Source organism: Acomys minous (genome assembly GCF_964271855.1).
Source record: "Acomys minous genome assembly, chromosome: 2".
NCBI classification, from domain to species: domain Eukaryota; kingdom Metazoa; phylum Chordata; class Mammalia; order Rodentia; family Muridae; genus Acomys; species Acomys minous.
This window is the reverse complement of record NC_140484.1, coordinates 15,991,210-16,006,658: the sequence shown is the minus strand read 5'-3', so window position 1 is coordinate 16,006,658 and position 15,449 is coordinate 15,991,210. Positions and strand designations below refer to the sequence as shown.

At 44.6% G+C, this 15,449-nt stretch overlaps 1 pseudogene across 1 annotated transcript; it reads right to left on the bottom strand.

Annotated features, from left to right (window-relative positions):
• Positions 1-12,899: 12,899 nt before the first annotated feature.
• On the bottom strand, positions 12,900-13,619 carry LOC311590076 (large ribosomal subunit protein uL15-like; annotated as a pseudogene). The gene is made up of 2 exons: positions 13,449-13,619; positions 12,900-13,220 (listed from the first exon to the last, which is right to left on the bottom strand). The product of its transcript is annotated as a large ribosomal subunit protein uL15-like (transcript).
• Between the last annotated feature and the right edge of the window lie 1,830 nt (positions 13,620-15,449).

Below are 15,449 nucleotides of genomic sequence, written 5' to 3'. Positions count from 1 at the left end.
AGATTCCCAAGTGAGGTAAGCGGACATAACAGTCTAATAGAGAAAAAAGGTGTTCCAGGTTAGGCAGACAGTTGGCCTAGTATACTTACAGAAGTACACTAGAGTGACTACACTGTCAGGTACCTGGGAAGGAACAAAGAGAAAGAATGTCAGGTGACGCTTAAAAGTAACTGTGCAGTTGGCAGCCAGGACACTGGTAAGAATGTCAAAATGGCACCTGCCATTTAAAGAAAGCTGTGTCACCCACAGTCACATCCTGCCCATGTACACAGCATATTCAACTAAGTCCACACTAAGTCAATCTTCCTTCCTTTCTCACAAAGCAAAGGTAGGCAGTGTGTACAAAATACAGTTTTCCCCCAGGAGAGGCAGAGCCCCATGAAGGCCCTGAGTGGATCCCCGGATTTTTCTAAACTTTTAAAAAAGATTTGTTTATTATGTATACAATGTTCTGCCTGCGTGTGTGCCTGCACAGCAGATGAGGGCACCAGATCTCATTACAGATGGTTGTGAGCCACCATGTGGTGGCTGGGAATTGTACTCAGGACCTCTGGAAGAATAGTCACTGCTCTTAACCTCTGAGCCATCTCTCCAGCCCGATCCTCTGTTTTTCATTGGATCAGTAAAGTTCTCTCTCTTCTAGCAGATGCTGAAGGCTAACGCCCAAATCTTCCCAGACTCCTATCTTTTTCATCCCACGTCCATTTGATCCATCAGCAAAGTCAATCTCCATTAAGAATAGAGCCAGAGCCCGCTGGTGATGGTGCATACTTATAATCCCATCACTTAAGAGGCAGAGGCAGGCAGATCTCTTTGAGTTCAAAGCCAGCTTGGTCTACAGGACAAGTTCCAGGACAGCTAGGGCTACATAGTGAGACCCTGTTGCCAAAAAAAAAAAAAAAAAAAGGCCCAGAATATGTACATCTCTTACTCTTTTCTCTGTACCATACTGCCCAAGCCACCCTACCCTGCAAAGAAATGAAAGGAAAAATAAAGGAAGGAAGGAAGGAAGGAGAGTGGGGAGAGGAAGCAGGAAAGAGAGAGGAAGGAAGGGCATATATGACAGCTGTATCCTGGAGTGTCAAGGACAGTGTTTGGCACATACATCTGTTCAACAAGCATGACAGAAAAACATGAATGAGATGATGTGAAAAAAAAATTGAGTAAGCAGGAGGCTTGAGGCGGAGCCAGGTACAAGGAAACAGGTGAGAGAAGCAAGAGAATGACCAAAGAGGGAGAAGCTGAGTTGCTGAAAGAAGGTCCCAGATGACAACTGCTCCTTCTCCTCCACAGCCCAGTGGCTTGATTGACACTGACATGCACTAAACTTCTCAAATAACTGATCCACGCATTCAAAGCACCAATCACAGTTCCTGTGGGGGTCACTGGGGTGAACCCCTTCTTCCATGCACCATCCTGTGTAGCTCTTATGTCACTGACAGAGTGCCACATCGGCTCCTGACCACACATGGAGCCCTGAGACTCCTGTTTGATACTGAAGACCCTGCGTCTCTGGCTGCAGGGCGTAGACCTCAAGTTAGAAACAGATTTCTCCTTTGATCCCAGCACTCAGGAGGCAGAGGCAGGCAGATCTCTGTGAGTTCCAGGCCAGCCTGGTCTATAGAACAAGTTTGAGGGTAGCCATATCTGTATAGAAGGACCCTGTCTCAAAGGAGGCGGGGAGAAAGAGTGAGAGAGTAGTTCTTCTCTCAATGGGGATGTTACTGGGTCTTGGAGGGACGAGGGTCTCCACCTGGATTATGGGCTGCAGTGATGAGGGCACAGGAGCTATAAGAAGCCTCACCAAAGTGTTACTATTCAGGGATTGCCTGTCTGTAAGTGAGACCCACCAGAAACCAGCAGAGTTGAAAGAAGAGCACCAGAGAGCCCTGGCGGTGTTATTCAAGCCTCTGGATCCAGTCATGTCTGAAATAAGGCTTGTTTTGGGGTGTCTAGGGTCAGAAACCTAGCTTTTATTTGGGGGCTTAAACAAACATATTTAGATCTGTCACTTGCAACCATGAAGCTCGTTCTGAGAACATAAAACTCTGCTAGAAGTTTTAGATTTTTTTCTATAGGCAAAAAAGAATAGCTTTATGTGTCTGCTATTTGCAAGAGTGATCTGTCGATAACATGCACGAACATAATGAGAGACCGTGGGTGGAGGAAGAGTGTGTGAAAGGGTGGGGACCACCTGAACTGAAGATGGGCTCTGGAAGGGAGCAGATATGGAGATATAATAAGGCTATATACACTTTTACCTATTTGTTTTTATTTTTATGTGTGAGTGCCTACATGTCTGTCTGTCTGTCTGTCTGTCTGTCTGTCTGTCTCTGTCTGTCTGTCTGTGTGTGCTGGAAACTGAACTAGGGTCCTCCGTAAGAAAAACAAGTGCTCTTAACCATTGAACATTCTTTCCAACCCCTAACAAGGCTACATTTTTTAATTAAAAAAATAAAGGACAGAGTATATGAGAAAGAAGGCAAGACATTTTCATGTTTGTGTGTGTATATATAAATACATATTTACATATATATATGAAATCATAGTAACTAATGCAAGCAGCTGTTTCTGAAAGAGCAGTGTGGGTGGGGACAAAGCAAGAGTTAGATTTGAGTATACTTTTTAAAGTCTAGCTTTTACTTTATTAAAAATAAATTTAAAAAGTAAAAAGACAACTAGATCCTTGGCACATAAAAGCATAATTGTCTCATGAAAAAGTCATATGTAATTGAAGGAGAGATAAACCTGTTTTTTAGGATCCCAAGTATGGGGTTGGAACGGTCTTGTGAGAGAACAGGTGCGGTTAATCCACTAGAAGACCAGCCACCTCATGCGGGAGCTTGATTGTTGCCAGCTGAAAAGATCCCATGAACAGACCTGGGAGGAGATATATAAATGAGCCCAAAACTGGAGGCGGGGCTTTTGGAGACTTCGGATAGTTTTGACTGTTCATCGCTGTACTTCAAGATGCTCCTAGAGAGAACTGCTCGAGGGAAGGCTTCAGGGCTCCAGGCTCCCGCTGAGGTTCTGGGTTCTGGTTACTCCAGGTTCCAGCAGAAGAAATTCTGCTGATTATGCCAGGAGAATCATTCCTTGAAACTGATATCCTTACAGTTTTGTTGTTGTGTTCCTTAATCCTCTTTTCCTATTGTTTTGGTTAGTCGGGTTATAAGTGACAGGTTATATGCTCAGTTAATAAGTTGTAATAAAATATATTGGATAAGAAAATTGAGCCAACATGTAATTCATTTGATTCTACAGCAAGCCACTAAGTTTGTTACAAGGAGACACCTGGTGACCTCTGAGCTTTGCTCTCAAGAGGTGTAGGGAAATGGTTCTCAATCTCCTAATGTTTCAACCCTTTAATTCAATTCCTCGTGTTGTGGTGACCCCCACCATAAAATTATTCTTGTTGCTACCTCATAGTGGTAATTTTGCTACTGTTATGAATCATAAATATCTGTGTTTCCCTATGGTCTTAGGTGACTCCTGCGAAAGGATCATGTGACCTCCCCAAAGGGGTCACGACCCACAAGTTGAGAACCACTGGTGTAGGGTAAGCAGCCTGAGCACGTAGGGGGACAGAATGGATGGGATTCTTTAGAAAAGCTGAGAGTAGGAGTGGCCAGGTGGTGTGGTCAGTGAGTGCAGGAGAGAGTCTCCTTTCACGCTAAGGACTACGGGTATGTCAACAAGCATACGGACATGAACATGAGGGACCTAGGGAAAGAAGCCTGAAAGAATGAGGGGAGGCCCATAGCATGGCAGTGGGTGGGGCCTAGGGAACTTCGTTAGGAGAGAAGGCTAGAGAGAGTGGAGATGGGGCTATCAGGAGATAGTGCTGTCAGTCAGATGAGGAGAACAGGGCAGGATCTAGCCTTGCGGAAGCCAAAGAATGATGGGAAGTCTGTTCTAGAGATTCAGAAGGGAATCTGCAAGGGCAGAAAAACCGTGTCTCTCGTGGCAGCGATCTACGGCTCTCTGTGGCCCCATCCTTCACGACACAGTACCTAAGCCCCCAAGATCCCATTCCCAGCCAGGCCTAGGGGCACACACCTGTAATCCCAGCACTCGGGAGGCAGAGGCAGACAGATTTCTGTGAGTTCGAGGCCAGCCCGGGCTACAAAGCGAGTCCAGGACAGTCAAGTCTACACGGAGAAACCCTGTCTCAAAAAACAAAACAACAACAACAGCAAAAAAGATTTCATTCCCTTCCCATGTTCACCCCCATCCTTTATGTGACCTTTCTAGGAACTGAACCTGGCATCATCTTGGACTTATCCTGTCTGGTCACTGTAACTGTCCATCGCCAAGGGACCAGACATGACCTCTGCTCCCATGCAGAGGAATTTCACGTGTTGACCTAAAGGCAGAACAGAAAGCACATGTAAGTACAGAAGTTCTGCTGAGTCAAGGGCAGAAGAGACTCACAAGTTGTCCCGCAAGGTCATTACCTGAGTGTCAGCAAGTTTCTCCTTTCTATGCCCCCATTTCCTAATAGAAGCAAGCTGATGACTTCTAGGACTTTGGTTTTCAGTACTTGTGTGTTGTAAGTGTTCTAGCAGTTTCAGTGCCCAGAGGTTCTGGAACATTCTGGTGGCTCAGCGCAGGTGGAAAAGGCAAAGGGGCGTGCTCTAACTACGGGAGCCTAGATTGCTCATTTCCATTCTCCATCTGCCTTTTCCTATCTCTCTTCGATGTATCTGCCTAGAGGTCTCTGGGATCAAGAACATAAGCATTAAGGCAAATGAAAGTGGCCTAAGGGACCCTTAGAGGGTTCAAGGGAGGTCTATAGGGAGGGAGACAAAGGAAGCAGCTATTTGGGGCCAACTGTATTTCTACCCTCTCCCCATTGCCTGCCTGCCCAAACCATCCCAATACTCTTAATTAGCTGGTCCCTCAGGCCCCTGTTAGCCAGGCCGGCTGAGCGCCCAACTCCCTGGGGACGAGCCCACTTACCCTGAAACTAATCAGCCCTTCACTCCTTAAGTGCATAAGAATCTCTCTCTCTCTGCCTCTCTCTCTCTCTCTCTCTCTCTCTCTCTCTCTCTCTCTCTCTCTCTCTCTCTCTCTCTGCCCCTCTCCCTCTCTCTTTCTCGCTCTCTCAGTCAAGAGCCCCATTCCAGACATTAGGGTTAGTGATTCACCCTAATGATACTGAGTTCTCTCAATGAAAACTCCTGAATTTTGGGTGATGGAAGAGTTGAAGAGAAGCCAAAGTTTGCAGGTCCCTCTCCAATTCGGGGTTTTCTTTCCAGCTTGTAGAACCAAGACGTGTAGCAAAGGGCGGAGCCATGATTGAGATATTCTATGGTATCCCAAGCCCTTAGACTTCTGCTTCTCAGGCCCTTACGTATAGCCAATATCCACCCCAACCCAGAACCTCCTCCCCCATCTCAGTCCCCTTCTCAGCCTACCTCCCCACCCCCGACACTCGCACTGTCAGCCCAAACACATGATAAATTGCCCTGTCAACAGAATTCATTCAGGGACCAATTAATTCCACAGAAATGAACCAGGAGCCATCAGTTGCTGAAAAACTCAGAGTGCAAAGAGCGGAGGGAGGGGGTGCAGGCAGGGGGTGGGCAGCAGGGGAGGGGATGGGGAGGCTGGGGAAGTTAGTCTGACAGAAATTGGTCATTTAATGCTTAAGTGCACGCTAGACAGCCCTGTCATCGCCCGCGGCCCCCGCGCGGGATTAATTATCAGAGGAGGAGAGGGCAGCACGGCCTAGCCCAGCCGTCTGTCACCAATGAAGGCTGGAGTCACCCAGGCCTTGGGCCACCCTGGGTCCACTTCGAAGTCTCCAGGTCTCCTGATTCTCCAACTTCCAGGCCCCTCCTATTTAGTTCAAGGCCCAATCATATTTAGTCATGGCCTTGCTGGCCCAACCAGAAAGACCTTCCCAACCACTTAACTGAGTTAGACAGCATAACTCCTTATACTCCTATATCATCATCCTCAACCGTCTTAGGTGACTGTGTGTAACCCAAAGCACAATTGTCCCATTCATTGATCCTAATCTGAGGGAATGGTACCACCATCCATTCAACTGCACAAGTCAGCACCTGCCAGTCATCTTGACTCCTTCCTGTCACTCATCATCTCTCTCATCCAATCAGAATCCAAGTCTTGAGAGTCTAATGTCCTGGAAATCTAACAAATTGAGTTTGCTTGCTTCTAGCTCTCTTCTACCACTCAAGGCTGGGCAATCATGGTCTCTGTCTACCTACACTCCAGACTTAGAACTACTGTAATCACCAAAAATACAAGTAATGGCTAGGCATGGTGTCACACACCTTTAGTCCCAGTGCTCAGGAGGCAGAGGCAAGCACATCTCTGTGAGTTCGAGGCCAGCCTGGTCTACAGAGTCAGTTCCAGGACAGCCAGGGCTACACAGAGAAACCCTGTCCCAAACAAACAAACAAATAAACAAAGTAACTAACATCCTGCCATGTCCCTCTATCACACAGACACGCACACATGCATACATACACCCGTACACACACACACACACACACACACACACACACATACACACACCCTAATGCTCTTTGGTAGACCACCAGAGCCCATAGGAGATCTGATCTGAACTCTTAACCTTACAAGCCACTGCTCTAGTCTCTCTCACCAGCCAGACACATCTCTAGCATGTTTTCCTGTGCTCTCTGCCTCCAGCCCTTGACCTTCCTTGTGGTATTTGTAAATATCGTTCTCTTTGCATGACTTACTCCCTCCACCCTCAGATCCCCACCATTCAGTTAACTATCTCCTAGCTATTTTTCCAAACTCTGATTAAACGTTCTATAGGCACAAAGCCTTTTCTGGACCCTTGATGTACTTTTAATGGATCCTCAAACTTCCACGATTCACTCACTCACAGGTCACCCTAGCAATTGTGCATTTGTTCTCGTGCATGTGTGCGTGTGTGTGTGTGTGTGTGTGTGTGTGTGTGTGTGTGTGTGTGTGTAAATGACTACATGCCTTGTATATGCAGATGTCCACAGAGGCCAGAAGACAACATCAGATCCCCTGGATCTAAAGTTACAGGTGGTTGTGAGTGCCTAACGTGGGTGCCGGGAACAGAATTTGGCTCCTCCGAAAGAACAGGCAAGCTCTCCCACAGAGCCATCTCTCCAGCCCCTTTAGTCTTCCCACCAAAATGTTAAGCTACATGAGAATGGAGTCCGTGCCTTTGTTCTCAGAAGCTAGTACTTAATAGATATTAGAAAACACTTGGATGAATAAATCCCTGGCCCTCCTTGGCTCAGCCCCTAGCCTGACCTCAGAGGTGGCTCCTCAGACTCAGGAGTTTGTTGGTAGCCCCAGGACAACAGAGGAAGCTAGGGAAGGGAGAACATTACAGAGACTGTTCGAAGAAGTTGTGATCCCATGACACATGGATCCAAACAGCTGTGCTGAGTGGGCTCAGAAAGAGGAGATGTTCCTGAGACCCAGAGATTAGTCTCAGAGACAGTGGCCAGGGTTGGAGGTAGACTTCCTAGAAGAGCAAAGATAGGCTTTGCTCAGAGCCTGTGCTGGCTGGAACTATGTGCTGGTAGGGGACACAGTTGAACCGTTCCCAAGCTGGTGATGTAGTCATCAGAAGTTGAGCTGACAAGATGCGGATACTAACTGGGTGACAGAAAGGAGGCGTAATTTATAAAGGGTGATGAAGGTCAGACTGAGTTTGCCCTTTTCCCTGCCTGTTTCTTAGGATGATCAAATGTGAAGTGTTATTTGAGAAGTTAATTCTGGCTCCTGGACAGAGTGGTGGAAGGGGAGGCAGGACATCATCAGGAGGCTAGTGTGTCATGAGTGCTGTGACTAAAATGTGAAGGCATCCTCCATAGGCTGGTTTGAGGGAGTTGTTTTATTAGTTTTTGTTTGTTTTTGTTTTTATGGGTTTTGGGGGGGTGGTTGTTGTTTGGTTGTTTGGTTACTTGCTTTGGTGCTTGTTCTGAGTGGATGGCACCATTTCAGGAGGCTGTGGAAATTTTGGGAGTGAGGCTCAGCTGGTAGAAGTAGATGGCCAGTGGGCGGTGGCTTCTTTAGTTCTTTCAGTTCTTTAGTTCTTCTTCTGCTCTGGCTTCCCGCTTCCTGGTCTACCACGATGTGGACAGCCCTTGGAAAGCTTTCTGCCACCGTGGACTGTGGCAATCTGCCAGAATTTCCTAGCCATGATGAACTAAAACTCCTCTGAAGCCAGAAGGTAAAGTGAATGCACTCTTCCCTAAGTTGTTCCTGTGGAGTATTGTGGTCACAGTGACACAAAAGTCATTAACACAATGAGCAAAGAGAGAGAGGGAGGGAGGGAGGGAGGGAGGGAGGGAGGGAGGGAGGGAGGGAGGGAGGGAGAATAAAGTTGAGGCTGGCCTGTGATGGATAAGTCTCCCTTGAGGGGAAGAGCAGATTAAGGTACCTGGATGGGCACTTACCCCAAATATCTGAGTACAAGGAGGTCTTAGTGCAAACTCACTGGAGTAGCATATCTGGACTTGGTTACCAATTAAATATGAAGATGAAGAAATGAGAGTCAGCAAAAATGACTGTCTCCATGGCTGTGTTCCGTGAGACCGGATGCTGGTAGGGCCATCTACATAGGTTAGAAGAGGAACCAACTTGGGACTCTAGCAATGAGCATGACTTTGTATAGTGAGTATCCATGCCACAGTTGGCTGTGCCTGGGTGTGGTGTCCTACAGACAAAGTTATAGGAAAGTGGGTCAGGGAGTTGGGAGATATAGGCTCTTGGCCCGCTCTTCTACCCTTTAAATTTGTATTTTAGTATGAATAGACGATATAATTCTTCAACTAGATAATACTAAAATACAAACCAATCTCATAATAATAGAGTGCAGCAAAGATGTGTCACCATACATGTGAAAGTGATCACGCAGGGCTGTAATGATGTATTCTAGAAACAAGATAACCATGTGACAACTTACTAGTATTAACCAGGAAATGATGGCACTCCAAGCTAACAATACTTGCCTGTTATAAGGTAACCATGTAATCATGACACTGTGGTGCTGACATAACTGTAAGGAGATTTCAGCAACAGAATGACAACCTGACAGAGTAATCGTGTAGCTCAGTGATGCTGGACTAATATAATGATGCAACGACATGATGGAAGATACAGCACTAAAGTCACATGATGATGAAGTCTCAACAACAGGGGAAGGAAGGGGTTGGATATGTTAGACAGGGCCCTGGAATCCTGAGAATAGAGTAAGAAAGCACTGGTAATTTTGGAACAGAAGCCTAAAAGTAGTTTCTGGAAGGATTCTGGATCCTGGGCCAGAAAGGACTGAGCCAAGAAGAGAAGTTGAGGAGGCAGGAAGTGATGGTAAAGCTCTGAAAGACAGGACTCAGCACTGTGGGCTGGCTGGGATGGAGGTGGGGCTCACAACAGGGAGGCCATCCCCGCTGACCATCCCGCTGACCCGCATCTGAACATCCTTGCCGGGCTCACTTAGCCTTTAAGAGATAAAAGGAAGGGAAAACCACATTCAGTACTTGTAAGATCCTTGAACCCATCAAATTGACAAGAATAAGAAAGAAAATGCAGCTCTAATGACAACAATTGAAAGCTCCCATTTACCTGAGCCACCGTGTGCTGACCAAAGTGTTGAGTTCTCTTCCCAACTCGGCCATGATAAAGAACCCTGTAAAGTAAGTTTTATTATTTCCACCTTACAGATGAGGATGAAGAGACTCAGAGGCATGAAGCTATTTGCTCAAGTCACACAGCAAGAAAGGAGAAGCATATCTGTGATGTCGTTTGCTTTAGGAAGTGTGTGATCGGCCAACAGGAACTAAATAAGGGGGCAGGTTGAGTCACAATATAAATATGTAACATATTCTTATGCATAAATGTTATTAAAAAGCAAGTATTAAGGTAGATAAATTATATATGGTAGAAACCATTTATCTAAAAAGATCAGAAATACGAATATAGCTATTTGTTTATACATTACCAGTTGAAAAGCTAAATAAAAATGTTTTTTAAAATCACTATTAGAGAAAGGAAGAAACAAAGAGGAGAGCGGACAGAGTAGAAGAGAGAGATCACCAAGTACAGCTTATTTTATAGATCTGCATGTAGAAGAATGGAAATACTTTACATGATGGCGCAATAAAGATCAAGCAAATAAATAAATAAATAAACTCCAAAGCAAAATGAAATAAATGAACCTAACTATCTATTGAGTTGGTGTCATCATCACATAGAGAGAAACTATTTCAAGTAATTTAAAATCCAATAATTGACTCCACATACATCCCTGGTGGGGTATACACTAATAAAGCAAATACGTAATGATATTGATGCTCTTGGAGGCTGTGGGTGTGGGAGACAGAAACAAACAAAACCATATGGCAAGTGAGGATTAACAAAGTCTCCACAATCCTGAATCTGATTTGCGAGAATCAGTAGTAACTCCACTGAGGGCGTCCCTCCACCTTAAAGAACGAGGAGACCAAACAGTTCAGTAGCAATAAACACCTCTAGTTCCAAGTCTGTGCTCTTTAAATGGAAGACACCAGGTCAAAAACAAAATATGGATGAGATGCTTCTGGAAGCCTTGTCTTATCAGAAAGAAATGAAGTTTTCAGGGAGTATTGTGGTCATGTCAAAAGGACTTATGTGCTAATTAAAGGCTCCCATTGGCCAAAGATGAGACGGGAGAGCATCACTGAGAACAGTAACTGCGAGTAACTGGAACACAGCTGCGATGTTTAAATCTAAGGACATAATTATGCTTAAAATAAAATTTCTGAGCCAGGCAGTGGTGGTGCACACCTGTAGTCCCAGCACTTGGGAGGCACAGGCAGGCAGATCTCTCTGTGAGTTCGAGGTCACCCTGGTCTACAGAGTGAGTTCCAGGGCAGCCAAGCCTACACAGGAAAAACTGTGTCTCAAAAAACAAAAAGAAAAAGAAAAGAAAACTTCTGTTGATCTTCTTTGAAGAATGCCAGAGGAGCTACTCCTTGCTTGAAAAACTGATGAGGAAAGAAAGAGGTCAAGCATCTTGGCTGCCTTTCTTGTAGAAGCAGTGTCCGGTGTAAACAGCAAACTAACGGGTGAGAACTAAGCAGACAGAGTTAGAAGAGCCCCACTTTGTACTTCCCAGTGACACAGTGGAGCCACCAGCCACTGCTCACAGCTCCTGACTCTGGGAAAAGAGAAGCAATAGAATATCAGCTTTGCTATACTGGAGACACAAGAAAAAAACAAAAAACAAAACATAGTTCTTCTGAAAAAGCAAGCCCTCTTTCATCTAACCAAGCCTCTAAGTGTAGCCACCGTTTTACAGAAAATGCTGTGGCCAGAGGAACCACAAGGCCACGATTTGAAAAGCTCAGATGGGGCTGGAGAGATGGCTCAGAGGTTAAGAGCACTGACTGCTCTTCCGGAGGTCCTGAGTTCAATTCCCAGCAACCCACAGTGGCTCACAACCATCTATAATGAGATCTGATGCACCTGGCCCACAGGTGTATATGCAGGCAGAGCACTGTAAACATAATGACAAATAAATAAATCTTGAGAGAGAGAGAGAGAGAGAGAGAGAGAGAGAGAGAGAGAGAGAGAGAGAACCTCAGGAAAACCCCAGATGGTGGCACTACACATACCTGGCTTCTCCAATTAATAGAACTGGGGCATATGGATAGATTAAAACATGCTGAAGAGATATAGAAATTAATCACATGTTTGCATCCTGTAAGAAGCGGGGGGGGGGGGTTGCTATGGAGTAATAAATATATAAGCACTGCTTCAGTTGGACACTATAAAGAACAAAGTGTCCTAACAATATTACTTAAAATCTTTTTATTTTAGAGATAAAACCAAGATATTTACAGGTTAAATGATACAATATCTGGAATTTGTTATAAAATAATGAGGGGATAGAACTGATTGGATGAATATATGGAATAAAACTGGCCACTGTAGCCAGGTGTGGTATTGCATGTCATAATCCAAGAACTTGAGAAGTGAAGGTAGAAAGGGCAGGAGTTTAAACTCATACTTGGCTACATAGTGAGTTCAGGGCTAGCCTGAGTTATATAAGACCTGTCTCAAAATCCAAAAGGAAGACAAAACTTCTAACTGGTTACAAGTTGATAATTGTTTGGAGTTGGGGTCATTGTACCATTCACTCACTTTTATATATACTTAAAGTTTTCAACAACAACTGTTTAAACTATGGCTATACTGAAAGGAACTGTTAAAATTTGAGGTAGCAAAAAAAAAATTTTTTTTGAGGTAGCCAGACGAGTATGTAGCTCAGTGCTAGAGCCCTTATCTAGGATGCCTAAGGTCCTAGGTTCTAAAAGAAAAAAGAGAAGAAAAGGAAGGAAGGAAGGAAGGAAGGAAGGAAGGAAGGGAAATCGGGGTAGACAACTCTCCAACACTGACTTTCAGGAAGTTGACTGATGCATCAGTTGATCAATCCTCAGAGCTGGGAGAGCTGAAGAAAGTGGCAGCCTGAGAGAAAAAAATCTCTAGGTACCAACTACGACATCTACTACACATTTAGATCTTCATCTGATCACTCTTCCATTATATACATTAGTCAGTAAGTCCTGTAGATAAACAAAAATGTCAAAGCAATCTTTGTATGCCTTGCTTTTGCATATTGATAGTCATAAAAGAATACCAATAATTTAAAAGAAATTTCTAGCCTAAATGATAAACTCCAAAATTAAATACTCCAAAAAAATAACTTGAAAGAATAAAGACAATCCAGGAAATAAAAGAAAAAAATATCTTTTAAATGATATGCACCATCAGAGAAGTAAAAGAAACTCATACCCATGAAACAAGCACAGTTTTGATTTTTGGTAGATAATATTTTTTTAATGTTAGCATTTAATTAACCTCCTCAGGCTGCTTTAAGCCACCAGGACACAGGCACCTCCAACATCCTTAATCTTCTCTTCAGCTCTTCTGCTGAAGAATTTGGCCTTCACAATGACTGGCTGCTCAAGGAGCTTGCCCTTCCCCAGAACTTTGTAGTAACCCGATCGCACACCACCAATGATGGGAGCAACTCCAGTCTTGTTTTTTGCAGCATTGACCGTGTCTGCTCACTGACCAGTGTCCACAGCTTATCCAGGTTGACAGCTGGGCAGAAGCTCTGGTTCCTCTTTAAGTGGTAATGCCTCATACATACTTTCCCAAAGTAACCTGGGTGATATTTGTCGAAGTTGATCCTGTGGTGGTGCGCGCCTCCAGCATTCCAGCGGCCCCCGGGGTGCTTGCGGTGCTCACTGACGCGGCCGTGACCATGGCTTGATCCTGTGGTGGTGCGTGCCTCCAGCATTCCCGCGGCCCCCGGGGTGCTTGCGGTGCTCACTGACACGGCCGTGACCATGGCTTGATCCTGTGGTGGTGCGCGCCTCCAGCATTCCCGCGGCCCCCAGGGTGCTTGCGGTGCTCACTGACGCGGCCGTGACCATGGCTTGATCCTGTGGTGGTGCGCGCCTCCAGCACTCCCGCGGCCCCCAGGGTGCTTGCGGTGCTTACCGATGCGGCCGTGCCCGTGGCTTACGTGGCCCCGGAGTTTTCGGGTCTTCCTCAGTCTGGATGGCATGGCGGCGGCAGAAAGGAAAGAGGGATGGTAGATAATATTTATTCAGAGAAGGTCTGAAAAGATTTCTCAGTGGTTAGGAACACCTGCTGCTCTTTCAAAGGACCTGGGCTCGATTCCCAGCACCTACACAGTGGCTCACAACTATCTGTAACTCCAGTCCTGGGAAAATCTTATGCTCTCTTCTGAGCTCCAAGGGCACCAGGAATACATGCAGTATACAGATGCACATATGGACAAAACACCCATGTGCATTTAATAAGTAAAAAAATAAATACTTTAAGAAGATATATTCAATAAATAATAGTTTTTTTAATTCCATGAAATCAATACATGTACATTGTATGTACATCAAAAAGTAAAAAATCTACACCAAAAGTAAAAAATATTCAGTAGAAAATTTTCAAGATAGAATTCAAGAAATCTTTAAAAAAAACAAAACAAAAAATACAGATAGCCACAAAGATGAAACGTGGGAAAAAGAAAAAAAAATTAACTATGGCCAAGAAGATGTCTCAGTTGGTAAAACCTTTGCATCACAGGCTCTAGAATTTGTGATTCTGCAAATTCTAATGATGGAACAAATCGCTAGGTCTGATCCTAGGACCCAAGTAAAAAGAAGCCAACCATTGTGGGACACACTTACAACCCCAGTACCGGGAAAGCACGGGCTTACAAGGCCTGTAGCCTGACCTACTTGTGAGTTCCAGACCAGTGGGTCTCCTTCTCAAAAAAAAATTTTTTTTTAAATAGAGGATGTTGCCTGAGGAACAATGTATGAAGTTGTCCTCTGTCTCCACACATACACACATACATGCCCCTCACATGAACACATGCGCACGCACGCACAGTAAACTAGAATATAATACAAAAAGTTTTGAACATCTAACAAGAAGAGTATCAGAAAAAAAGAATGAAAGGAAATAAAAGTGAAAAAACAAAATAAATACCAGAAATTCTTCAGAAGTGAATGTAAATTGAAAGAGCCTAAGAAATGCAAGTGAAACTATTTACAAATTCTCACACTAAAGTACATTAGAGTGAAATTACAGAACATCAGAGAAGAAATAGAAGCTTCTAGGATAAGAGATAAAGCTAATAAATTAGGTGTAGTGGTGCCTTTAATCCCAAGACTTTGGGAGGCAGAGGCAGGTGAGTCTTTGAGTTTGAGGCCATCCTAGTCTACAGATAGAGTTCCAGGACAGCAAAGGCTACACACAGAAACCTTGTCTCAGAATTGGTGGTGGGGAGTCCAATATGACAGCTTGGAATAAGAATGAGCTAAAAAGGCCATGATCAGTAGCAACAGCGGAAACTATAATAATGAAATGATGCCTTCAAAGTTCCTAGGAAATTCCTTTGGCCTTTTGGCAAATATCAAGTGAAAGCTTCTTGGGAAACGCGGTTTAAAAATTTTTTAATTCTATACCCAGCCATGATACCACAGTGAAACTAACAAAATTTCACTAACATACATCCAAAGTCTCCCCAAATTTAGCTCTCATGGATGCTATCTTGAGAAACTGCTAGAGAAGATCTGTTATTAACGGTGAAGGAGTTTTCAGGCACAGTGGAGCCCATTTGTAATCTCAGTACCCAGGAAGCTATGGCAGGCAGATACAAAGTTTAAGGCAGCCTGGGCTGTAGAGAGAAACTTTATTGCAAAAGAAAAAGAAGAAGAAGAAGAAGAAGAAGAAGAAGAAGAAGAAGAAGAAGAAGAAGAAGAAGAAGAAAGAAGAATGGATTAACCAATGTGGGGCCAGGGGAACCAGCCTGGAGCAAGGGTGAGGTTGCGACATGTCCAAATCCTGAATATCTTGTCCTGAGACCCGGCAGGAGCAGGACTTCTCCC